The sequence below is a fragment of the Schistocerca serialis genome, chromosome 8 (genome assembly GCF_023864345.2).
Source record: "Schistocerca serialis cubense isolate TAMUIC-IGC-003099 chromosome 8, iqSchSeri2.2, whole genome shotgun sequence".
Taxonomy (NCBI): domain Eukaryota; kingdom Metazoa; phylum Arthropoda; class Insecta; order Orthoptera; family Acrididae; genus Schistocerca; species Schistocerca serialis.
In genome coordinates, this window is record NC_064645.1 from 554,526,853 (window position 1) to 554,552,435 (window position 25,583).

Genomic DNA, 25,583 nt, shown 5'->3' on the forward strand with positions numbered 1-25,583 from the left:
GAAGAAGTCGACACTCTGTTTCCGCAACCACAGTCTCACAGTTCTATCAACGTCTTCATCAGAAGTATAATGATGTTCCCGCACATCGTCTTTCATTATCGGGAACAGATGGAAGGCAGACGGTGCTAAATCTGGACTGAATGGAGGATGCCGTACGGTGGTGAGATTCAGTTCTGCTGTGGAGACACGTGAAGTGTGTGATTTGGCTTTGTCATGCTGCAGGAAAACATTTCCCATTTCTGACCCTTTTTAGCCGTCGTTTCAGAGTTCGCAGCGTTGTGATGTAACCCTCTGAATTAATTGTTGTTCCACGACGAAGGAAATCAACATGGATAACACCATCTGCGTCCTAGAACACTGTGGCCATGATTTTTCCAACTGAGGGCTGCGTCTTGAATCTCTTTTTCTGGGCGAGTCCTTGTGTCGATATTCCATAGACTGACGTTTCGTCTCCGGGTCATAATGGTGTACCCACGTTTCGTCTCCTGTCACAACTGAATGGCCCGCATCTCGTGGTCGTGCGGTAGCGTTCTCGCTTCCCACGCCCGGGTTCCCGGGTTCGATTCCCGGCGGGGTCAGGGATTTTCTCTGCCTCGTGATGGCTGGGTGTTGTGTGCTGTCCTTAGGTTAGTTAGGTTTAAGTAGTTCTAAGTTCTAGGGGACTGATGACCATAGCTGTTAAGTCCCATAGTGCTCAGAGCCATTTGAACCATTTGAACCACAATTGAATGGAGAATAGCGTCACCTTCATTCTCGTATCGCGAGAGGAGTTCCTGGAAAATTTCAAGTAAGTACACTTTCATTTCAGGGGTCAGCATCTGGGGAACCCATCGTGCACAGATCTTCCGATGGCCAAACAAAGCAATAATGTGACCCACACGTTCTTGTGAAATGCCCATTGTGCTTCCAGTTTATCTCTGAGTGATACGACGACCGTCCTGAATCAATCTGTCAACATTTTGCTTGTGAAACTCGGTGGTTGCTGTCACAGGTCGTCCAGCTCTTTGTTTGTCACGCAGGTAAAATATTCCCGCCTCACCATCTTTAAACTTACTTGCCCAACGACGCACAGTACTCACATCAACACAATCACCATAACCTGCTTTCATTCTCTGATGAATCTCCTTTGGAGTGTCATCTTCTGCTGTCACGAATTCAGTGACTGCACATTGCTTAAATCGCATTCACCGACCGTCTGAGCAGTGTTCCATACTTTACACTGTAACAACAGAACCGTTCAATGTTAAAGCTTCGCGACAACTGAAGCTGTGGAGAAGAGGCTACGGAACAAACCAGTACCTGCCGCATACCAATGCTGCCAACTGTTGAAGAGTTACGAAGGTGGAGGCATTACTTTTCAGTCAAACCTCGTATTTATGATAATGCTCTCGTCTGCCAGCAAGTCTTCTCTTTGGAACTGGAAGTAAAAAGAAGATTGGGGTTTAACATACCGTCGACAACGGGATCATTAGAGGCGAAACAGAAGCACGGATGGGGGAAGGATGGCGAGGGAAATTAGCCGTGTCCCTTCGAAGGAAACAACACGGCATTCGCCTTAAGCGATTAGCAATGTCGCGGTAAACAAAATCTACATGTATAGGCGGTATTTGAACCACCGTCCACACGTCCATTTCCCTACCACTGCCCCACTTTCCGCCGATTATGGATGCTTGAAGGCTGTAAATACTTCTCCTGTATCATATACGCTACATACCAGGTCGAAAAGTTTCATCGTCGTTGGGATGGTGCTTGAGAGGGAATTTCGTCTACTGCAGGTGTCTTGTTTTGACTTGGCCCTTCTTGCTGTATCGCAGCCCTCATTGCATCTCAGTCAACCTCCTCTTTCCTTTCCATAATTCTGTATTGATGTTATTTTCCTTTACATGTCCCTTGTATAATCTTTCTAACTTCATTTCGTTTCTTAGTACTGGCCACCATATGAGTTCTTGATGTTCATACATCTCTTTCTCTTCCCTCAATTTCTTTAATTTTCCTACATGCAGCATTTATCTTTCCTACAGCCATGCAAGCTTCTACATTTAATATTATGTGTTATATCCAAGCATTCTTATTCGACCTTGCCTCTTTGCCTGTTTGTTCCTCTGCTGCTTTCATTATTTCATCTCTCAAAGCAACCAATTCACCCATTCTATTCCTGTTGCCTATTCCATTCAGTTGTTGTGTAATGATAATGCAATTTCCTACCTTTCTGTGTTTCTTCAGCTGTACGCTGCAACTAATAACTATTAAATTATCATTTGAGCCCATGTCTGCTTCTGAAAATGTTTTGTAGTTAAGAATCTGTTATCTAAATGTTGTCTCATTGTTATATAATGTATCTCTAGGTCTCGTCCAGGTATATAGCTTTCTTTCAGAATTCTTAAGCCAAGTTTTAGCTATCATTAAATCGTGCTCCGTGCCAAAATCTAGCAGGTGGTTTCCCATTTCATTCAACGTTGTCTACTCATCAACTTTTTTCCTTCTTTCCCTTTTTCTACTATCGAATTCCATTCCCTCGTCTCAATGTTTCGTTTCTTAACGTATTAATTAATTTTTGTTACGTCATCAACAATTGTTTTCAGTCTCTTCTGCGTAAATACTACATTTCCATACGTGAACTGCTATGGTGGTACGTGAATTCGTTTCTGTCTTGAATATGATGACGTGTTCAGTTGTTATTTACACTATTTTGCCATTGTTCTTTTCTTATTATCAGATCAATGTCTGCGTTGTCGGTATCTGATTTTGTCTGTGAAATGATTGATGGGTATAGAACTGGGGAAAGATTAGTTTGTGTTCCAAATCAAAGTAGCGACACGCGAAGCAGTACCGGCCCAACGACTTATTCCTGAATGCGGATTGAAGAAAGGTCAAACTTATATTTATAGTATTTGTAGATTTAGAAAAGCTTTCTACTATGTTAACTGGAATACACTGCTTGGAATTCCGAAGGTAGGAAGGATAAAATAAAGAAAGTGAAACCTTAACAACAACTTGCACAGGAAGCAGACTGCAGTCGAAGGAGGTAATATTTCAAATGGAAGCAAGAGCGTTGTAGTCTGTTCTCAAAGGTATTTAACCTGTGATGAACTCTTCTCAGGTGATCAGCCGAGTGGTGGCATCGTCTTGTCGATGAGTTTCGTACCCGTCATCTTCGCTTGAGGATGATGGATACGAAACTCATCAAAATGTTGCGACAAGATGAGGCCGCCGTTTGGTTGATCACCTGAGAAGAGTTCATTACTGGAATACGCTGAGAAAACATGAAATCGCATATTTCGTCGGTTCATACAGCAAACCGTAAAGGAAACCAAGGAGAAGCCTGTAAGACGTATTAAACTTCAGATAGAAGAAAAAAAGCTTTAAGAATAACCGATGACGTAATTCTGGGAGAGACGGTAAAGCTCTCGAACCAACAGTTTGAATGAAATTGATAGTGTTTTGAGAAGTGCTTACAAAACGAACGTCTATCAAAATAAGTGCAAAGGAATGTAATGCAGTTAAATCTGACGACGCTGAGGCACATTAGAAAATGAGACAATAACGGTATCGGACGAGATGCACTGTTTGGACAGCAAAATAGCTGAGATACACCAAGTAACGCGGATACAGTGAGCAGACGGGCCATAGCAAGAAAGCAGTTTTCGATAAGAGAAATTTAATAACAATACAAGTGTTAGAAAGCCTTTTCCGATATATTTACCTGGAGTATAGCATGATTCGGAAGTAAAACGTAGACACTAAATAGTACAGACGAGGAAACGCAAGAAGCTTTCGAAATGTGGTGGAACAGAATATTATTGAAGATTAGATATGTAGATGAGGTAACTAATAAGGAGGTTCCGAATGATTAGAGGAAATTAAAACGCTTATAGTACAATCTGATGAAATAAGGGATACGTTGGCAGGTCACAGTCTCAGGCACTAATCAACAGTTCATCTGATGTGTGAAGGGGTGGCGGGGGATCTGATTTCATAGGGAAAACAATCCTTGACTCCTTGACCAGAGTTAGCAGGTTCAAGTGGATGTCGGCTGCAGTGGTTATACAGAAATGAAGAGAATTTCAAACGACAGACTGGCGAAGTGACTAGCGTCAAACTAGTTGTAGGACTGTAGACAACGACACCAATAACAACAACGAATAGGCCCTACTACTATTTTCTTAGCGTATAAGGTCCGTCTCTGTGGCGAAATGAAGGACGTTTGTTTCATGTGCGGAAGATAAATAAAGTGATGATTTTAGTTGGTATACAGCAAATACCTATATCATAAGAGGTACTTAAGCTTATTTCTCTTATCATAATTTTTGAAGTATGAATATTTGCTACATGTTCATAAATTCTTTACAGAATCCAACAAATTAATCACTTCGTCGTTGTTTTTCTGTAGAAAAACTCATCGGTTATTTTGCCTGCCATATGTTGCTCTCCTACAGCAATATACTGTCTTCATTCATTGTGTGGTCCCCATTTCATCATTTTATTATATGACGTACACGACTGAGTTTTTATATAAACACTATTGTTTGTGAATTAATGTAATGTAGTAACATAGTGAAAGAACCACGTGATATTCCACAACAATAATTTTGTTGTTTTTCTGTGTTTCCTGTAGTAATTGACACTGTCCGTCAACTGGTTTCGTCGTCTAGTATCGGCCAATGTTTTCATGGGTGCCAAAGATAATCACAATTTATTGTTTTTCAAATGTTAAAATAATAACCGTCGCATACAAAAGATGTGTTCTGTACCACATTGTTGGATATGTGCGAATAGCCCAGATTATAAAGAAAAAAATCATGGCAATGTACCAATGATTCGTATATTATGTTCTCACTCTTGATTTATACAGTCCGCTCTTGTAAAAAAAAAAAAATTGCATTTCGGGTTACTATTTTAAGTAAATGAAATCACAAGTAGAAGGTGGAAGAGATTACCTTTATGGCCTTTGTATACTATAAGAAGTGGAATACAGTACACCTAACTGAATAAACAGTTCAGCGAGAAGGGCAAAAAAAAAAAAAAAAAAAAAAAACATTGGAAAGAGATGGCTCTTTTCCTCACTGCGGAAAAAATCTGCATTATTCGCCTACTCATAAACGCGATGTTAAACACAAATATTTTTTCCTAAGTCTGTTCAGATCGGAAGCTTACGTTACGTGCTTAAGCATATGAGAGAAACCTGCTGAATGTAGGGACGGAAGTGTGTTAGAATGTAGTCTAAAAGACACATCAGAAGAGGCAAACGATATTACCACTTATTCATAGACACAACTAGGTGAATGAAGAGTAGTAGAAACATATGCATTTGGAGATATGGAGTGAAAAAGGAAGACTGGAAATACAGTGAACAGTCTTTCCACATCTGCTGTTGATAGTACCCTACCGGCATATCACAGCTGATAATGGAATTGCAAGTTCCCATTCGGGGCCGATAGTCGTCGTGCAGTGTGTGTCAGGCGCAGTGGAGCAAACCCACTGAGCCACGCCTCCAGTGCTCTGCAATTGCAGCGCCCGCAGCCACCACGATATACACTGAAGCGCCAAAGAAACTGGTATAGGCACGTATATTCAAATAGAGAGATATGTAAAGAGGCAGAATACGGAACAGCGGTCGACAACGCCCATGTAGGACAAGAAGTGCTCCCGCAGTTGTTGGATCCGTTACTGCTGCTACAATAACAGGTTGCCAAGATTTTAAGTATGTTTGAACGTGGTCTTATAGTCGGCGCACGAGCGGTGGGACACAGAATTTTAGAGGTAGCGACGAAGTAGGGATTTTCCCGTACCACCATTTCACGAGTGTACCGCGAATATTTGGAATCCGATAAAACAGCAATTCTCCGACGTGTGAGCGTGTGAACCATTCAACGAAACATCATCGGTATGGGCTTTCGGAGCCGAAGGCCCACTCGAGTATCCTTGATGACTGCACAACTCAAAGCTTTACACCTCACCTGGGCCCGTCAGCACCGACGTTGGACTGTTGATGACTGGAAACATGTTGCCTGATCGAATGAGTCTCGCTTCAAATTGTATCGAGCAGGGGACTGTTAAGGCTAGCGGATACTCTGTAAAGGAGTAGGACGTGAGCAATTGGAGTTATATGGGACCCCTGATACGTCTAGATATGATTCTGACAGGTGACACGTGTGTAAGCGTCCTGTCTGATGACCTGTCTCATGTCCATTGTGCGTTCAGACGGACTTGGGAAATTCCTGCAGGACAATGCGACACCTTACACGTCCAGAATTTCTACAGAGTGGCTGCAGGAACGTTGTTCTTCCCCAGACCTGAACATTGTTGAGGATATCTAGGATGCCTTGCGGCGCGCTGTTCAGAAGAGCTCTCCACCCCCTCCTACTCTTACGGATTTATGGACAGCCCTGCAGGATTCATGGTGTCAGTTCCCTCCAGCACTACTTAAGACATTATTTGAGTCTATGCCACGTCGTGCTGCGGCACTTTTGCTTGCCCGCGGCGGCCCTACACGATATTAGGCAGGTGTACCGGTTTCTTTGGCTCTTCAGTGTAGCGACTCACCCCACTTGTGTTCGGAGCCGCGTCTTCACTTGACGCTACACAGACGCCATCTAGTCATGGTTCTAGTACCATAGGTCATACTTTAGCGCAGAGAGACTCTTCCTTGTAGACGTTGATAACTGATGTCTACTTCTTGCTATATTATTTGTAATGAGTCTTCATAAGCTTGGAAGAATATAAGTTACGCAAATTTTCTGTTTGTGGTGTTATGTAGTACACTGATCATTTCTACTCCTGTATAGGTTCACTACAACGACAGTTGCTGCACACGCTATCGCCCATATGTCCTTACCACTGTGTATGAAGCCGGCCGCTGTGGTCGTGCGGTTCTAGGCGCTGCAGTCCGGAACCGCGGGACTGCTACGGTCGCAGGTTCGAATCCTGCCTCTGGCATCGATGTGTGTTATGTCCTTAGGTTAGTTAGGTTTAAATAGTTCTAAGTTCTAGGGGACTGATGACCTAAGATGTTAAGTCCCATAGTGCTCAGAGCCATTTGAACCATTTGAACTGTGTATGAAATCGTACACAACAAAATCACTATTTCGATACTGGTTATGTGAATTAATAAATGAAAATGTTGTAACAGCGAAAGGATATTCACTCTCTTCATGAACTACTTCAGCTGTGAATCCTCATAAACATTGACAAGATGAACAAATTTGTACAATAGAAAGCTATATTTGTTCATAGGTGTGTAAAGCGGGAGAGGATATATATATATATACATATATATATATATATATATATATATATATATATATATATGTGTGTGTGTGTGTGTGTGTGTGTGTGTGTGTGAGAGAGAGAGAGAGAGAGAGAGGGAAAGAGGGAAAGAAAGTGAGGAACAGAGGGGGGAAGACAGAGAAGCGTTTTTTTTGTTATAATATGCACCATGTTCTTTTCAGCAGTGTAACAAAAATCAAACCAGCGCAGAAACATCTCTGCTACGTACAATGACATAGCCTGAGAGAATTAGTGTTCGGTTCCTTTATACTTTGTTTTCGCTGAGGATGACGTTAAGTCCCACACAAAGGAAATATCCTAGTGTCACTGAAAGAGACAATGAAACCTGATATAAATTTCCCTGAGGTTCTCCACATACACGTAACATGCGTGTGGAATGTACAAAGGAATGAAAATCTGAGCACGACAAGAGTATAAAAATTGCTTCTACTTCGCCCCCCTCGCTCTCACACTGCCCTGTCCCTGTTTTCCTCTCTCAGCCTCTTTCCTACCCCGCACCTCGCCCCTCATTCCGCGCTCTAGAAGTCGGCCAATTTCATGTGAATTACGAGCACCGGCCTCTAATTTCCCAGAGCAGTAATTTGGGCCCGCGTCACCACAGCGTGGCGACCACCGCCCATGTCTACGAAAGAAACGACCCCTCTGGGGTAGGGGTGGGGGGTGGGGGTGGCAGCTGGCAGCGCGCCCGAGCCGGCGGCGAGGTCACAGCAACAGGGTGGGTCAGCAGCAGGCAGTCAACCTGCCGGGGCGAAAATGTCCCACCCAGTTGTGCTGAGGTGACGGTGCTGCCACCCATCGCTGTCTTTATCCACCTGAGATAGATGCAGCCCAGTCGAACGGTGAATCATTGAGGTTGTATACCATTGCAAAGTGGTGCAACATACACTCTGAGACAAAAAAAGGACGCACAAAGAAGGGATTATCCGAATGGGGCATAATTCGGTAGTTGTGATGTACATGTACAGACAAACAAATCATTAAAATTTCCTGAAAGTTGGATGATTTATTCGAAAGAAGGAACTTCACAAACTGAGCAAGTCAACGACATTTTGGTCCAATTCTAGCCCTTAAGCAAGCAGATATTCGGTTTGACACTGACAGATTTTTTTTTTATGTCGTCCTGAGGAATACTGTGCTAAATTCCGTCCAGCTGGCAAGTAAAATCGTCAAATTCTCGAGCTGGTTGGACGGCAGTGTTCATAAAGTTAGCAACGTTCTCAATTGGGAAAGATCCGATGACCTTGACGGCAAAGGCTAGGGTTTGACAAGCCCGAAGACAAGAAGTAGAAACTCTCGCCGTCTGCAGATGGGCACTATCTTGCTGAAATATAAGCCGAAATCAGGTTGCCATGAATGGCAACAAAACAAGATGTAGAACATCGTCGACGTACTGCTGGGCTGAAAGGGTGCCACAGATGACAACCAGATCATCACTCCTGGTTGCCGGGATGTATGGCGGGTGACAGTCAGTTTGTTTATATGTAAATTGAAGGTGGGGAGTGGGAGAAAGGAAAGGAATGGGAGGGAATCACTGCTGTCAGCTTCATAGGGACATTACGCGCAATCAGCGGCGCGAGTGAAAATACACCACTGGCCATTAAAATTACTACACCAAGAAGAAATGCATATCATAAACGGGTATTCATTGGACAAATATATTATACTAGAACTGACATGTGATTACATTTTCACGCAATTTGGATGCATAGATCCTGAGGAATCAGTACCCAGAACAACCACCTCTGGCCGTAATAACGGCCTTGATACGCCTGGGCATTGAGTCAAACAGAGCTCGGATGGCGTGTACAGGTACAGCTGCCCATGCAGCTTCAACACGATACCACAGTTCATCAAGAGTAGTGACTGGCGTATTGTGACGAGCCAGTTGCTCGGCCTCAATTGACCAGACGTTCTCAATTGGTGAGAGATCTGGAAAATGTGCTGACGAGGGCAGCAGTCGAACATTTTCTGTATCCAGAAAGGCCCGTACAGGACCTGCAACATGCGGTCGTGCATTATCCTGCTGAAATGTAGGGTTTCGCAGGGATCGAATGAAAGGTAGAGCCACGGGTCGTAACGCATCTGAAATGTAACGTCAACTGTTTAAAGTGCCGTCAATGCGAACAGGAGGTGACCGAGACATGTAACCAGTGGCACCCCATACAATCACGCCGGGTGATACGCCAGTTTGGCGATGACGAATACACGCTTCCAATACGCGTTCACCGCGACGTCGCCAAACACGGATGCGACCATCATGATGCTGGAAACAGAACCTGAATTCATCCGAAAAAATGAGGTTTTACCATTCGTCGTTGAGCACACCACCGCAGGCGCTCCTGTCTGTGATGCAGCGTCAAGGGTAACCGCAGCCATGGTCTCTGAGCTGATAGTCGTGCTGCTGCAAACGTCGTCGAACTGTTCGTGCAGATGGTTGTTCTCTTGCAAACGTTCCCATCTGTTGACTCAGTGATCGAGACGTGGCTGCACGATCCGTTACAGCCATGCGGATAAGATGCCTGTCATCTCGACTGCTAGTGATACGAGGCCGTTGGGATCCAGCACGGCGTTCCGTATTACCCCCCTGAACCCACCGATTCCATATTCTGCTAACAGTCACTGGATCTCGACCAACGCGTGCAGCAATGTCGTGATACGATAAACCGCATTCGCGGTAGGCTACAATCCGACCTTTATCAAAGTCGGAAACGTGATGGCACGCATTTTTCCTTCTTACACGAGGCATCGTAACAACGTTTCACCAGGCAACGCCGGTGAGCTGTTGTTGGTGTATGAGAAATCGATTGTAAACTTTCGTCATGCCAGCACGTTGTTAAGTGTCGCCACCGGCGCCAACCTTGTGTGAATGATCTGAAAAGCTAATCATTTGCATATCACAGCATCCTCTTCCTGTCGGTTAAATTTCGCGTCTGTAGTACGTAATCTTCGTGGTGTAGCAATTTTAATGGCCAGTAGCGCATGTACCGAACCATGATTCCAATCAGGGATCTCCTGCTGACCAGGCAGGTGCGTTAAGCACTGCCCCATACGGGACACACCGTTACCGCATCTGCGCAGACTACGTCAGCACGCCTCACGGCCGACGCACATTCCTATCGGGCGCCGACTATCCACCGTCGCTGTTCATTTCCTTCATGTTCGCTAGAAATTCGCACAGAAGGTTATTTGTGCATCCACGCTGAAGAAGGTGGATCCGTTGTCCAGCCCGGCTAATCAATTATATGAATGCATGGTATCTGTTCTTTCGGAGATGCCCACATTTATATATGCTGTTTGGTACCCCATCGCTGATCAGGACGTCTCCAGACACTTCACCGCAGACGAAGCAGGACTCATCACTGAAGACAGTTCTACCCCAGTCAATGAGATTCCAGGGTGAAGAAGTGCCTGGAGACCCCCTGGACAGCAATGGCATACCAACCTGACTGCCACCCGCCGTACAGCCTGACAATCTGGAGTGTCATTTCCTTGCTTGGCAGGACCACTTTGGTTGTCATCCGTGGGAGTCTTACAGCATATCGGTATGTCAACTATACTCTACACCCCGTTTTGTTGGCCATCGTGGCAAGCCAGCCTGGGCTTACATTTCAGCAAAGAATGCCCTTCCGCACATGGACCGCTTGTATTCGTGCCTGCGAAACCCTATCCTGGCGAGCTAGGTCGCGAGATCTCTCCGCAATTGAAAACGCCTGGAGCAATATGGGAAGAGCTCGCCAACAAACTCGGGATTTTGACGATCTAAAGCGCTAGCTGGACAGTATTTAATGTGATATTATTCAGGAGGATATCCAAGAACTCTACCAGTGCGAATCCGAATAACTGTTGGCATAAGGGAAAGAGATGGACCAACGTTTTATTGACTTCCTCAGTCTGTAAAGCTCTTCCTCCTTAATACATCATTCATATTTTCTTAAATTGTAATCGTTTGTTTGTCTGTGTATGTGCATCACATCTGTCGTATTCCATCCCATTCGTGTTATTCCTACGTAGTGCGTCGTTTTTTTTTTTTTTTCTCTTTTGTCTCTGCAAAACTTAAGAACGAGATATATAAAGTAACGTAACATATTAACAACTCGACAGAAATTAATGAAGGTGCGGGAACATGTTACCAGAAGTCTCCCAGTCGTGCACAGGAAGCTGGACGCTCCATGGTTTGGGGCCAGTATGTCTATTGCGCCAACACGATGAAGTTTAAGCGACGGGAAAAGCAGAGTGTGTAAATTGGCGAGCACTTACGGTGCAGTGTGATGGTATTTTTAATTACAAAATGACCTGGAGAGAACATTCAGATGGATTCATATGGGAAAATCGTCGGGATACTGGAAGAAGGTCGAAGTGTGGCGAGTGTAGCATATGATGATGATGATGATGATGATGATTTTGGTTTGTGGGGCGCTCAAAGCCGTGGTTATAAGCGCTTGTACAAATTCCCAGTCTTTTCACTGTCCAGTCTCGCCATTTTCCCGAGCGGAGAAGGTTCCCGACCGGACCGGGAATCGAACCCAGAACCCCGTGATCCAGAGGATGCAGTGCTAACCATTAGACCGCCAACTGCGGACTGTAGCCCAAGAGTTTTGTTTCAAGGGCACGGGGAGTGATCCAAACCACATGCACTGCTGCCCGAAGGGGTCGACTACGGTCATTTACAGTAGCAGATTACCGCTACATTGCGTAAAAAAAAAAAAAAAACACATGTCAAGGAGGGGGTGCTGTTCAAAACCAATTTAACGGACCAAAAGCTTTTCAGGCACTTTTCTTACGTTTTCGAGTCAGCAATGGTGCATGCTTTCCTTCTTAAACAGCGTATTTTTCCAGTGTGAAGATGGTCCACAAACCGGTAGTGAATAAATGTTCTACGACAGCACAGTGTATATCATACTTTTCTGCAAGGACATTTAACAGCAAGACATGCAGTCTCACGCTCCACAAAGGCACGGTGACTGGGGTGGTCTCCCTACCCGACGACCGGTACTTTGCGTTCCGTTGACACCCGCACTTCGGCGACACCGTTCTAGACGATACCAAAAGCAGAGGGACTGGACCAACGAGGAATGAGGCGCGTGCACGTACGGGAGACAGCCAATTTAGTCTGAGCAGTGATTCTGGACGTACTCTCATGTGGCGAGAGAGGTGAGTGCTCAGTACACCCAGGAACACTGTCGAACATTATCGTTTAAATATACAGGTGTTCTACATCTACATCTACGAATATATACTCCGCTACCCACCAAGCGGTGTGTGGTGGATGGCACAATTCACACCAAAGTCATATCCCCGCCCCCACCCTCTGTTCCACTCACGGATCAAGCGAGGTAAAAACGTCTGAACGCCTCAGTATGGGCTCTAACTCCCCTTACCTTTGAATGGTCATCATTGTGCGATTTGAAAGTTGGTGGAAATAATATATGCTTGGATTTCGGAATTTAATGAGCAGCCCCTTCCGTTTAGCGCGTCGTCTATCTGCAAGTGTGTCCCACTTCGAACTTTCGATGAGATTTGTAACGCTCTCGCGATGGCTAAATGTACGTCACTAGCCTTGCCGCTCTCCTTTGGACCTTTCAATCTCTTGAATCAGACCCAACTGGTAAGGGTCCCAAACATACGAACAATACTCTAAGACTGGACGAACTAACGTATTGCAAGCAATTTCCTTTGTTGAAGGACTGCATCGCTTCAGGATTCTACTAATAAACCGCAATCTAGAGTTCGCCTTGCCCGTTACTTGTGTAATTTGATCATTCCATTTGAGATCATTTCGAACAGTCACACCCAGATACTTGACGGATGTTACCGTTTCCATAGACTGGGCATTTATTTAGTACTCGTACATTAATGGGGATTTTCGCCTTGTTATACGCATTAGGTTACACTTACTATTATTGAGAGATAAATGCCAGCCATTACACCACGCATTTATTTTTCTGCAAATTGTCATTGATTTGTTCACAACTTTCGTGTGATACTACTTTCCTGTAGACTACAGCTTCATCGGCAAACAGTCTAAGGCCGCTGTCAATACCATCAACCAGATCGTTTATGTAAATCGTAAAAAGCAGCGAAACTATTACGATGCCCTGGGCCACGCTTAAAGTTACTCTTGTTTCTGTTGAAGTCACCCTATTCCGGACGACATACTGCTCTCTGTCTGTTAGAAGACTATCCAACCGCATATGCCGTCGGACAGACCGTAAGCGCGCACTTTTTGGAGCAAGCGATAGTGCGGAACTGTTTGAGGAGGCATAATGTTGCACGGGCGTTACTGACCTCCAAATCTCTGAACGCGGTACACTCATCCGTCAACTTTAATATGAAACTGTACTCCAACGCCATGTGCGTCTTTTCAGAAGTGCATTCGGCCGTGACTTCATTGTTATGGGTGATAAATGCACGACAGTATCAGACTGCTCTGGTAGAGGAGCTCTTGGAACTAGAGGATATTCAACGAATGAACTGGTCTGCCCGGCCCCCCGCTTAAATCCCTCTGACCACGTATGGGATGCGTTGGAGAGATGTGCTGCAGTCAGCAGTTGCCAGCCGAGCTGGTGGAGGAATGTGACGCCCCATAACTCCCTATTAACCTTTTAGCCAGCTAGGGAACAAGTTGCAGAGCACGCGTACCGCTCGTGGTTATAACACATCCTATTAAGAACCATGTCCCGCCATTTGTAATGTCCAGGGGACCATCATAAATCGCGTTGACTTCAAAATAATTATCGCCGTTGAATTTAAGTGTCATTTTTATCCTTCTCATTGCCTATTTCTCCTGTACTGTACTGTAGCAGTTCTTCCTATGTTTGGTCCAAATTGAGCTATGTTACTTGGCAGTGATACATAATGAGAAAGCTACTTTCGTCCCTAAGTTTTACACTCCAGTGTATTTGAAATAACATATGTCAGTTTTCTTTCCGAGGCAGTTCTGTTTGTATGCTCAAGCTTTAAATGACGTCCTGTGCCGTCTACGTCTGCAGTTACCTGGCGTTCTAATAGGCCCTGAGGTACTTCTGAACTCCGTGAGTCGAAAAAATTTAGAGGCTGGATTAATAAAAAATAGAGATAGGCTAACACGGTGAGTTTTAAAGCTTGAGGTGTTCTACATAGGTCACCCCTCAGTTGAGTAAAACGTACAGAACGTTCATGCAACCATGTGAAACTATCAGGTAAGTCCTCTTTTGGGATGTCCAAGTAGTGCGCCGCGTTGGCTTGAATGTCGCTTAAGTCGCCAAAGCGTCGATCGATCACGTAAATTCCGGCATGTTTTCATGTTGTGGTGCCTTCGTATTCATTCAAGTTTCATCAGCCTTGATTATTGTTTGCAGAAACGAATTGTCTGCCCTTTGCATTTCAGTCAAGTTGCGGCAGGTGTCCACAAGGCACATTTTTTTTGTTCGGGAATGAAAGTGCGCGGGACAAACTTCGCACACACTTTTCTCTCCTTCGAAACATTCTAGAGAATGTCTTGAACACTTCACTTAGACATGCAAAGTTCTTTGCTGCGTTGCTCTTTGTCACACAACGACGTTGACACATTACGTCCACACGCGCCTCCTCAGAACTGACTGATCGAACGCACGTCTATTGTTTACACTTGTTGATTCAAGCTGCCGCGTAGTTAATGTGTTGACACTGGTTATACGCCAGAAACAAAATCAATCTCGCAACGTTTCGGAAGGAAGGTGTATTTTTCGACGCTGCTCCTGTTGATCATGACAAAAGCAATTCTATTTACGTATCGCTTGAACTTGTCGGATAACAAATTACAAAAATTTCTTGCGATTAGAAACATAAATGAGGCTTGTTCACAATGCAATTTAAAACAAGCGATGACTGTTTGTGAAGTAAGAAATTAGCAGTGTGATATATCTTTTATTTCTGAAAGTTCACAATTTTGCATTAAATCAAAAAGTCGACATATCAATAGAAATTTATCATAATTCTTTCCACTCCATTGCACACTTTAATCTCCTCCTCTGGGAAAGACATGATTTCGCTAAACAAAAGCTGAAAATGTACCATAAACTTTTTATTTTGCCATAAAACTACATATACCATTTTGTGATAGCTCTAATGCATTTACAACCATTGTCCTTTATTTATGAACTATTTTACCCTTCCATAAAGTCTCTAAAGCGGCAAAACCTAACAGACAATTACAGGAACAATCTTATACGCACTATCTTCGCAAAGCAGTTTCATAGATTTCATAGTACAAGAAGAAAGTGAAACACGCTAGGGTATTACAGAAACTCAAGACGAAATAGATTAACTGATTTGTTTATACAGGGACGTTCATGTTACTATCTCTGACCGATAAATACTTCACGAACGTGTATTATGGCACTTTTAAAATGGAGTGGAATCGTGTTTTGAGCCGAGATAACCAGTTTGAATAGTTTATCAAAAGACTTCACCAAGAACAGTGAGCAGAGGTGGTGGGCTGATTACCAGGTTACATGCCATGCTAAGTCAGTGTGGGAAAATTAAGTTTGACTCTTTTTATGCGTTAATGGGGAGTAGTAGACTATGTGCCAACACAATATTTCACCCTTTTTCCGCCCTCCCACTATAGGTTCGCACTAAAAAAAGGAAACAGGGCAACAGCACACAGCAACGCAACCCATACCAAGCACTCGCCGACACTGCCCGGCGTCGCACTTGATGCTTCATCAACAGGTTGGCTGTTTGCAGCCACCAGCCACATCAACTTTGACCTTAAGGTCGCGCGGAGAAGAGGAGTACCTGAACTAAGACGCTCTGTAACAATAATGCACGTCATTGTTCTAGTTTAAATTCCGAGGGTATTACTGGATTGCAACATTTTCAAGCTTCCGTTTCATTAAAGCATCGCTTCGCCAATGTTCTCAGCGTGCGCGCACGCTGTCCCCGCGGATGCTACAGTTATTTCTTTTACCCGCCTCTGCGTCAGCTCCTCATGTTGTCAACGCAGAATCACAGATATTTCTTGTATAATTATGTATGAAATGAATTTTTTTTATACATAGGATGAATCACCTAAAACTTGTACCGCAGATATTGCGGTAATGGAAAATGCTGATGGTGCGCGGTTTTCACAAAATGTATTGGCAGTGAGGGGCTCTTATTGTTAGCAATCAACAGACTGAAATAATACTTACAAAGTGTACTTTTTGTGCAAACAGACACTTTTTTAAATGTAACAACGCCTATTGGCATTAGCAGACTAAACGTAGTGTAAATCAGAATGTCAGTGGTGTTTGTTGCAGGATGTCGTATTTTGAAGAGTTCCCACACCTGTACTTTCATGATACCTGTGGTAGCACAAACGAAAGGACAACAAATGTTGTACAAATACACTAGTTATGTATATTCTGACCAGTAAAGAGGCAACCGACCGTCACAGATTGTGTTCAAAATGACCATCGGCAGCGCTTCCAGGCTGGTATGGAACGATCTCTGCACACATGCTAGCATTTCAGTGGCGATATCCGAGCAGGCTGCAGTAATAGGTCGCTGAATATCATTGGATGCAGTTTGTATGTCCTTGCAGACAACGTTACAAATCAGTTTAATGGGATTTATATTGGCGTAAAAGAAGGGTAATAAGACAAATGCTGTTTACTTTGAAAATACTGTCCAATGTGAAAACTATCCAAGGTTTGTTTGTTAACTCTTTATTTCCATTATACGCGAATCCAAGATACATGTGAACGTTAACTGATATCGGCCTACAGCGGCTAGCATTAGAACTATAGCAAAATCTGTAGAGAATAGTGTACCTAGGAACAAATGATGTTTTTTGGTCGACACTTCAGTCTAGTGATCGGTTTTAGAACCACATGAAGGAATGCGCACTAAAGACCTCGATAAGCAGTTTCCTTCCATATTGTTAAGTTTAGATATAATGTTGTGCTATCTGTAGCATTTGTAAAATACTTCGAGCTCTACAACTTTTAATGCTGCATAAAATATTAACAGTATTTGAAACATATTGTTAATTCTTTAGTTACAGAATTTTATGACAAGTAAAATCCTATATAGTTTTAAAACTAATTATATAACATGTGAACGGTAAAGTCATAGTTCGCCAATCGCACATCATTTTGTACCTTGAGACAGAACAATGTCTTTCAGCATGGAAAGTGGGTTATAGCAAATTAAATGAGTTTCGTTAATGAGTTAATTATTTTATGTGTCTTCAAAATGGAAATTTGGGTTGGTTTCCAACAGATTCAGTTTCAAAATGTATTGAACTCGTAACTGGTTTCTTATAATACTTCTGATTCATTTGATTTCACTTACTGATTATTTGTTTGAAGTAGGCCATTAATGTAACAGATAGACGAGTGAATACAGTATTATTAATATTTTCCCGATTGCAACTCTTGTAAATTACAACAACATTTGTTCCTAGGCGCCTGAGTAAGTTGTCCCTAGGAACTTATTTTCACTTTTAGAAAGAATCTTAATTTTCCAGAGCAATTTTGTGATTCCAGATAATACCTTAGTACACGAAAAGTGAATGCCATCATTAAAAAAAAAATCTGATAAGAAAATATATTAAGCTTGTATTACAGGGATAGATAGAAGCGGAAGTCTACTATGTGTTCCAAGGTACTACACACTCTCCTAAATATTGATCACAACAGCCAATAAAGCTTTGCCTCAGTGGCTTGTAGCTGTTCTTTCTCGGGCACGTCTTCTGTCACTGAAATGTTGTTTTCCTACAATTTGCCACAGTATGTACTTTCCAGAATAAACGATTGAGTGCTTTTCCTCGAACTGTATGTTATAGAGACTTGTCATAAAACGAAGAATCTCAATCCGAGGAAATTTGGATGTCTCAGCAGTGATGGCTCTAATATTGACGGTATGCCATTCCACTGACGCCACTAACTACTTAGGTTGCCAGTATCGATTCGATCGAGTGTCGCGAGATAGTCTTCATCTACATCTACGTCATTACTCTGCTATTCAGAATAAAGTGCCTGGCAGAGGGTTCAATAAACCACCTTCAAGCTGTCTCTCAACCATTCCACTCTCGAAAGGTGCGCGGGGAAAACGAACACTTACATTTTTTTTGTGCGAGCCCTGATTTCTCTTATTTTATCGTGATGATCATTTCTCTCTATGTAGGTGGGTGCCAACAGAATGTTTTCGCAATCGGAAGAGAAAACTGGTGATTGAAATTTCATGAGAAGATCCCGTCGCAACGAAAAACGCCTTCTAAGTGCCCTGCCAATGAATCGCATTCTTTGGTTTGCTCTACCCACAACATTATCTATACGATCGTTCCAATTTAGGTTATTTGTAATTGTAATCCCTAAGTAATGAGTTGAATTTACAGCCTTCAGATTTGTGCGACTTATCGCGTAATCGAAATATAGCGGATTTCTTTTAGTACTCACGTGAAAAACTTCATTCTTTTCTTTATTCGGGGTCAATTACCACTTTTCGCACCATACAGATACCTTATCTAAATTATTTTGCAATTCATTTTGGCCATCTGATGCCTTTACAAGACGGCAGATGACAGCATTATCTGCAAATAATCTAATAGGTCTACCCAGATTGTCTCCTATGTCGTTAATATAGATCAGGAACAATAGAGGGCCTATAACACTTCCTTGGGGAACGCCGCATATTACTTCTGTGTTACTCGATGACTTTCCGTTAATTACTACAAACTGTGACCTTTCTGACAGGAAATCACGAATCCAGTCGCACAACTGAGGCGATAGTCGATAGGCACGCAGTTGGGTTAGAAGACGCTTGTGAGGAACGGTGTCTTACGCCTTCTAGAAATCTAAAAATGTGGAATCAATTTGACATCCCCTGTCAATAGCACTCATCACTTCATGAGCGTAAAAAGCTAATCGTGTTTCACAAGAACGATATTTTCTGAATCCGTGCTGACTATGTGTCAATAAATCGTTTTCCTCGAGGTAATTCATAATGTTCGAACACAGCATATGTTCCAAAACTCTACTGCACATCGACGTTAGTGATATCGGCTTGTAGTTCAGCGGATTACTCCTGTTTCCCTGTTTGGGTATTGGTGTGACTTGAATGATTTTCCAGTACTTAGGAACAGATCTTTCTATGAACGAGTGGTTATATAAAGGCTGAGTCACTAACTGTTGCCACAAAGAATAACTCCGAAAGCATGATAGGAGCTGAAAAGTTTGTGGGACAAATGTTGCATGAGACAACGGGGCCCATAATATGACGTTGGTTTCTTGTTGCTAGGTCGGCTCGCGTCACAGATCTGAAGGTCAATTTTGTTTTTTTTAAATGGGATGCTATAGCTTGGTACTTATTTTCTGATAGCGGCTACCTAGATGAATCCAATGATGTGTACCAGTAAGGTCTTTGAACGTCAAAGAAGGTCAAAAAGATGGTATCAACGTCCATTTACAGAAGGTATTCGAAGCGATGACCATTGGTATCAATGCAGTGCTGCAATCTTCTTATCGTTTATTGAATGGTATTCCTTATCACTTCGGCATTTGTCGAAGCACATGCTCTGACAACTTGCAAATAGTAAATATTCGCCGAATACGGTGTATCCATCTAACGTGCCATTGACATGGAACCACCATGCGACGATTTCGCAATGCGACACTAATAGGAATGGTAACACTAGTATCGTCGAATCAAGCGAATGTGAATGATGTACTCCTTCAACGAACAAGTCGATAAGCTTCTCATTTACGGTGAATGCCAACGAAATTCAGTGACAGCTAGAAACTTATACGCTGAAAGATATCCTCAACGTACTCACCTTACACGTCGTACATTTAAATATGTGTATGATAAATTAGAACAACTGAATCTATAACGCATCGGCAACATATCCGGCAAAGGAAATTTACTAACGAGGAAACGGAAATTGATACTCTTGCTACTGTTGTTCGGGATCCTTATGTTAGTTTGCGTCAAATCGCAAGGGAATCTGGCATGACCCATAGTAGTGTTGTTCGTGTTCTGCATCGCTATATCATCCTTACCATATCAATCTCCACCAAGAATTAACTGGTACGGATTGTACGCGTCAAATTGAATTCTGCCCATGGGCTCAACTTCAGATTCAGAGCGATAACACGTTTATTAATTTGATTTTATTTACTGACGAGGCTACATTCACGAACCATGGAAATGTTAATTTGAATAACATGCATTATTGGGCAACTGAATACCCATGTTGGCTGCGGCAAGTTGCACACCAAAAATCGTGGTCGGTGAATGTATGGTGTGGTATTCTGAAGGGCAGAATTATAGGCCCCTATTTCATCGAAGGAAATCTTAATGGTAGAAAGTACACCACATTCCTGCAAGAAAAATTAGGTTTGTTATTGGAAGAAATACCTCTAGGAACAAGGAACAGAATGTGGTATCAACACGATGGGTGTCCGACACATCTTTTGCTGATGGGTAGAAATGAGTTCCAGAGACAATTCCCAAATCGTTGGATTGGACGCGGAGGAGAAGTGTCGTGGCCGGCTCGTTCGCCAGACTTGACTTGACGTCTCTGAATTTTTTTGTCAAAGACACTGTTTATAAAGACGTTCCAACTACACCTGAAGATATGCGAGAGAGAATTGCCGGAGCATATGCTTCGATAAGTGCCGATGTGATAAGAAGATGGCAGCACTGCATTGATACAAATAGTCATGACTTCGAACACCTTCTGTAAATGGACACTCATGCCACCTTTTTGACCTTCGTTGACCTTCAAAGACCTTATTGTTACACATCATTGGATTCGTCTCGATAGCCGCTAACAGAAAATAAGTACCAAACTATAGCATCCCATTTAAAAAAACGAACTTGACCATATCTGTGAAGTGACCCCACCTAGCAGCAAAAATCCAACTTCATATTATGGCTCCCGTTGTCCCATGCTATTTTTGTCCCACAAACTTTTCAGCTCCCATCATACTTTCGGAGTTATTTTTGGTGGAAACAGTTGGTGACTCACCCTGTATAATTGATAAATATGGAGCTATTGTATCAGCATTGAAAGGAACATGACTGGCATTCAATATAGACCAGAGGCCTTGCCGTTATTAAGTGATTTAAGACGCTTTGCTACACCGAGAATATCTGATGTGTCGACAGAAGTGCCGACACAGTGTGATTTGAGGGGACCGCAATGCACGCTATAAACACACGAAGGATGGCGTGAGGTCTGAAACAGAATACGTAATGAATGCTATAAAGAAAAGCACGTAGCTTTTGGAATACTTAACTTTAATCCATCCTTGTTGTATACATCGTTCTTGATGAGACATGCTTTATACGATAAGTATCAATTGCTATGTAAGGCTAATGGCGCCTTGCTAGGTCGTAGCCATGGACTTAGCTGAAGGCTATTCTAACTATCGGCTCGGCAAAGGAGCGAGGCTTCGTCAGTGTAGTCGCTAGCAAAGTCGTCCGTACAACTGGGGCGAGAGCTATCCCGTATCGCGAGACCTGCCTTGTGGTGGTGCTCGGTCTGCGATCACACAGTGGCGACACGCGGGTCCGACATGTACTAAAGGACCGCGGCCGATTTAAAACTACCACCTAGCAAGTGTGGTGTCTGGCGGTGACACCACAATATCTACTTCTATGTTTCTCATATTGGCAGTTGTTCTTGATTGGAATTCAGGAATATTTACTTTGTCTTCTTTGGTGAAGGAGTTTCGGAAAACCGTGTGCAATAACTCTGCTTTAGTGGCACTGTCATCAGTAACTTCACCGTTATTATCGCGCAGTGAAGGTATTGATTGCGTGTTATCACTGGTGTGCTTTATGTATGACCAAAATCTCTTTGGGTGTTTTGCCAGATTTCGAGACAGAATTCGTTGTGGAAATTATTAAAAGCATCACTTATTAATTTATGTGGTACATATGATACATGGAGATTCAATACCCAACGAAATGAAGCTAGGTTACATTAATACAATATTTAAGAAAGGGGATCGCAAAATTTGTTCAAACTATCGAGGAATTTGTGTTACAAACACATTAATGAGAATTTTTGCGAAAGTAATTAAAAACAAACTGGAAAAAAATTTTAGAACCCAAGAAGAACAATGTGGATTCACGGCTGGGAGATCATGTGTAGACCATATTTTCACATTACGACAGATTTTGGAGAAACATAGGGAAAAATCAAAAAGTATAGGATTAATTTTCATAGATCTAGAAAAAGCGTATGATACTGTTCCAAGAAAATTACTTTGGAGAGCACTACATATGGCAAACATAAACCCTTCCTTGATTAAAATAATACGACAGATGTATAAAGATAACATTTGCCAAGTGAAAGTTGGTAATAAACTTTCACAGAAATTTAGAACAAGCAAAGGGCTTTTACAGGGCTGTCCCATGTCACCATCATTATTTAAAATCTATATAGATATTAGCCTTAGAACATGGTCTCGTAAATGTAATAGTATGGGATTAGAAATAAGAGATGGAGTTTACCTACATCATTTATTATTTGCTGATGATCAAGTAGTCCTAGCACAAGATGGGGAGGATGCTAACTATATGTGCAATCAACTAGCAGTAGCATACAAAACTTGGGGTTTGAAGATTAATTACCAAAAAACAGAATACTTGACTAATGATTCAGATGAGCTTTACATTGAAGGAAAGAAAATCAAAAAGATAAACACTTTTTGTTATTTGGGATCCATTTTAGAAATCGAGGGAAAATCAGACTCAGAAATCAATAAAAGAATTAGTAGCGGACGGAGGGTCATTGGGATGCTTAACTCAGTCTTATGGAGCAGGAATGTAATGAGCAGAACTAAAAAATTAATATACAAATCCATATTAGAGAGTGTGGTTCTGTATGGAACGGAGACCTGGACAATTAACATGAAGCACATTAAAAAATTACAAGCTCTAGAGATGGACTTTTGGAGAAGATCGGCAAGAATCTCCAGGAAAGAAAAGATAAGGAACACCGAAGTAATAAGGAGAATGGAAATAAAAGAAAGAATATATGACGTAATGGATAGGAAGAAATTACAGTGGTACGGCCATGTACGACGAATGGAGGAAGCCAGAATACCAAAATTGATACTGGAGTGGGAACCGGAGGGGAGAAGAAGAAGAGGACGACCTGTGACCACCTGGCTCCAAAATGTACAGCACACAATGAGGAGAATGGGCGCAGAGGAAGAGGACACGCAAGATCGAAACACCTGGAGAAATATTTTGAGAGTATAGTTTAAGAACGTTTATTGTTTGTATTGTCATTTTCAGGTAAATTATTATGTTGGAGATAAGCCTCTGTAATGAGGAAAAGCTCAAAATAATAAAAACATGTCTCTCAATTGCCGTCGATACTATCTCTTTGAAATAATTTGACATCCATTCTACGCTTACATCATCAAATCGGAATGAGTGTAGATTGTCTCTTAAAAAGGCCCTAAGAGCATTTTTATCAGCTTTTTTAAATAGATGTACTTTCTGTTTCTTTTTGATGGTTGTGGGTGTTACGGTATTCAGCCTAGCAGCAGGTGCCTTGTGGTCACTAATACCTGTATCGGTCATGATACTCCCTATTTGTCCAGGATTATCTGCTGCTAAGAGGTGAAGTATGATTTCGCAACCATTGACGCTTCGAGTGGGATCATGAACTAATTGTTCAAAATAATTTTCTGAGAAAGCATTCACTATAATATCGGACGACGTTTTATGCCTGCCGCTGGCTTTAAAAAAATGGTCAAATGTGTGTGAAATCTTATGGGACTTAACTGCTTAGGTTATCAGTCCCTGCCGGCCGCGATGGCCGTGCGGTTCTGGCGCTGCAGTCCGGAACCGCGGGACCGCCACGGTCGCAGGTTCGAATCCTGCCTTGGGCATGGGTGTGTGTGATGTCCTTAGGTTAGTTAGGTTTAAGTAATTCTAAGTTCTAGGGGACTTATGACCTAAGATGTTGAGTCCCATAGTGCTCAGAGCCATTTGAACCATTTTTTCATCAGTCCCTAAGCTTACACACTACTTAACCTAAATTATCCTAAGGACAAACACACACACACCCATGCCGAGGGAGGACTCGAATATTCGCCGGGACCAGCCGCACAGTCCATGACTGCAGCGCCTAAGACCGCTCGGATAATCCCGCGCGGCGCTGGCCTTAAAAATATATTTTTTTCCAGGATTTCGAGGGTAGATTGAAGTCACCACCGACTATAATTGTACGAATGGGGTACCTATTTCAAATGAGACCCAAGTTTTCTTTGAACTGTTCAGCAACTATATCTTCTGAGTCGGGGTGTCGGTAAAACGATCCGATTAACAGTTTAGTCCGATTGTCAAGTATAGCCTCTATCCATACTATTTCGCACGAACTACCAACTTCAATTTCACTACAAGGTGAACTACTTCTGACAACAATAAATACTCCACCACCAACTGTATTTAATCTACCCTTACTGAACACGGTTATCGTTTGAAAAAATTTCAGTTGAACTGGCTTTAGCGAGATTTCCGTACCTATAACTATTTGAGATTCAGTGCTTTCTATTAGGGCTTGGAGCTCTGATTCTTTCTCAAGACAGCTACGACAATTTACAACAACAATACCGATAGTTGCTACAACTACCTTACTGTGTTTTACCTGTCCCCTTTCAGATGGACGCCTTTTCTTTGGTTTCCTGAGACCCTCTAACCTAAAAAACCGCACAGTCCCTGCCACATTGCCCCCGCTACCCATGTAGGCACTTCCTGTGTGAAATGGACTCCTGATCTATTAAGTGGAACCCGGAAACCCACCACCCGATGGCGCAAGTCGAGGAATCTGCAGCCTACATGGTCACAGAACCACCTGAACCTCTGATTCAGGCACTCCACTCAGCTCTGCACCAAAGGATCACAGTCGGTTCTATCGACGATGCTGCAGATGGTGAGCTCCGCCTTAATCTCGGAAGCAAGACTGGCAGACTTTACCATTTCCGCCAGCCGCCCGAAACCAGACAGAATCTCCTCCGATCCAAATCGACACGTCAGTTGTACCGACGCGAGCCACCACCTGCAGTTGGCTGCACCTTGTACTCCACATGGCATTCGGAAGCACCGTTTCCACATCCGGAATGACTGCTTCCGGTATGCGCACGGAGTGCAGACTGGCTTCGTCCCCCTCCTTGGCAGCAATGTTTCTAAGGAGCCGCATTATGCGCGTAACGTTGGAGCTCCCAACTACCAGCAAACCCACCCTCCGTGAATGCCCAGACCTTGCAGGCCGAGAAACTTCCTCTGGAACAGTGTGGACGACCGCACCCGGCATAGAGACTTCGTCA

At 42.9% G+C, this 25,583-nt stretch overlaps 1 protein-coding gene across 1 annotated transcript in view; it reads right to left on the bottom strand.

The window, feature by feature from the left end:
* Positions 1 to 25,583, bottom strand: part of LOC126416380 (calbindin-32) — a 750,330-nt gene that overhangs the window by 294,007 nt on the left and 430,740 nt on the right. The gene's annotated exons all lie outside the window — the stretch shown is intronic.